General features: G+C 35.9%; 1 protein-coding gene across 2 annotated transcripts in view; it reads left to right on the top strand.

The window, feature by feature from the left end:
- Positions 1-2,284, top strand: part of si:ch211-133n4.6 — a 127,128-nt gene that overhangs the window by 107,468 nt on the left and 17,376 nt on the right. The gene's annotated exons all lie outside the window — the stretch shown is intronic.

Here is a 2,284-nt window from a genome sequence, read left to right as displayed (position 1 = left end):
GAGACGCGGTGCTCCTCCGGTCCTGCAGGGGGCGCGTGGCGGCTGCGGATCTCACTCATACCCGCTTCCGCTCTCAAGGTCTGGTCCTCCCACTGTGTACTGGACTTTATTTATTATTTGGTGACATTTTTGTGACCAAACTTCATTTATGTACACGCTAATTAATGAACACAAACCCCGTCTTGTTTGCTTAAGTAAAGCTGTACATGTGTCATAGAGAGAAACTGTGAATACAGTAAAATGCTGGGTCCACACAATTGTTTTGAGTTGAGACAACCTAAGGAATTAAGTTAACTCATTAGTTTTTACAAATTTAAGTGGATTAAACATAAAACAATTAAGTTGTCCCTAAAAACTCAAGAATTGTCTTGTTTCAGCTCATTTTAAACAATTAGCTTGAACAAACAGTCGTTTTAAGAGTAAAGTTGGCCTTTTCTTTCATTATCTATCTATCTATCTATCTATCTATCTATCTATCTATCTATCTATCTATCTATCTATCTATCTATCTATCTACAGATAGATAGGCCTAAATCGTGTCTTCTCTCCCTGCTAAAAAATCCAGCTTAAACCAGCCTAAGCTGGTTGGCTGGTTTTAGCTGGTCAACCAGGCTGGTTTTACAGGGGTTTTGGCCACTTCCAGGCTGGTTTCCAGCCATTTCCCGCCTGGTCTTAGCTGGTCAAGCTGGAAAATGACCAGCTAAATCCAGCTAAAACCAGCTTGACCAGCCTGGTTTAAGCTGGACATAGCTGGTTTTGGCTGGGCTTCCAGCCTGGCTAGGCTGGTCAAGCTGGTATTAGCTGGATTTAGCTGGTCATTTTCCAGCCTGACCAGCTAAGACTGGAAGTGGCCAAAACCCCTCTAAAACCAGCCTGGTTGACCAGCTAAAACCAGCCAACCAGCCTAGGCTGGTTTAAGCTGGATTTTTCAGCAGGGCTGTTGTGTTTGAGTGTGAATGAGTGTGTATAGGTGTTTCCCAGTACTAGGTTGCAGCTGGAAGAGCATTCCCTGTGTAAAATATATGCAGGAATAGTTGGCGGTTCATTCTGCTGTGGCGACCCCTGATAAATAAAAGGACTAAGTGGAAGGAAAATAAATGAATGGGTGTCTTTTGTAAACCATGGTCCAAATAATTTTTGCTTAGATTTGTTTAAGCTATTATTAAATAGGACACATTCTAATGTAACTGTATTTCCCTTCAGCCAATCATAATCTCCAAAAAGCATCATGTAATTTTACATGGAATGTGTGTGATTTAATGACGACGACAGCCCTGAAGTTGGAAACACTAGAACTGCATATTAGCAGCTCTGAATGCCTGTCTGAGGAGTTAATGGAGAACCGTTAAGAAAACTGCTAATTTGCCTGATGACAGCACATATTTGACAATTCATAATCCAAGATAATGGGCATTTGGAAACTATAGGCAACTGATAGACGCATCTTAATTCGATCTGAAATATGATTCCACTTCATCTGGATAAAAAAAAACAGTGAAATAACATTCAGCTTTTCATTTAGTCTCCCTCAGGTCATCTAATATGGTGACTTTTTTATATATTTATTTAAAGGTTTGCAATGATAAAACGGTGTATTATACACTGCAAAAAGATGCTGGCTTCCACACAATTCATTTATGTTGGGACAACAAAAAGAAATTAAGTTAACAATACTTTTTTTTTTTTACAAATATACATGGATTGTGCATAAACAAATAAGTTGTCCCAACAAAAACATTAAGCATTGTGTTTTTCAGCTCATTAACCCTAAAAAAAATAAATTTAAATGATTAAAAAATTAAATAAATGCTACCTTTTCAATTTTTTTCAACAACAAAATTTGCTAAAGAAATACCGAAAAAAAATATTCAAAGATGATTCCTTGGATTTACTTATTTTTTTACGTTAAGTGGTTGTAAACAATTTATTTGGGCTGAATTTAAACAAACTAATTAAGTTGAACATTATTAAATTTAATTTGCCTGTTTAAATTCAACACAAATAAATTGTTTGCAACGGTTCTGCATGCAACACTTTTTTCAGTGAAGGATTGATGTCCCATAATTCAATTTAAAAGCAGAAGTAATCAACAAAAATCAAAACACAAACTGCTAACATATTTAAAAATTTTATTTTCATTCTTACAGTATAACAGATACTGCAAATATTGCTATTTATGCTCAAGAACTAACTAAAGTTTGAAAAGTGAGATATTAATGAAGGACCCCTTTAACAAATAAACTGTTGAGGTAAAATATAGTAATATTCCATTTCATGCATAGTT

This window comes from Danio rerio, chromosome 19 (assembly GCF_049306965.1).
Source record: "Danio rerio strain Tuebingen ecotype United States chromosome 19, GRCz12tu, whole genome shotgun sequence".
Taxonomy (NCBI): domain Eukaryota; kingdom Metazoa; phylum Chordata; class Actinopteri; order Cypriniformes; family Danionidae; genus Danio; species Danio rerio.
Note: the sequence above shows the minus strand (reverse complement) of the source record. Positions and strands in the feature narration are given on the sequence as shown.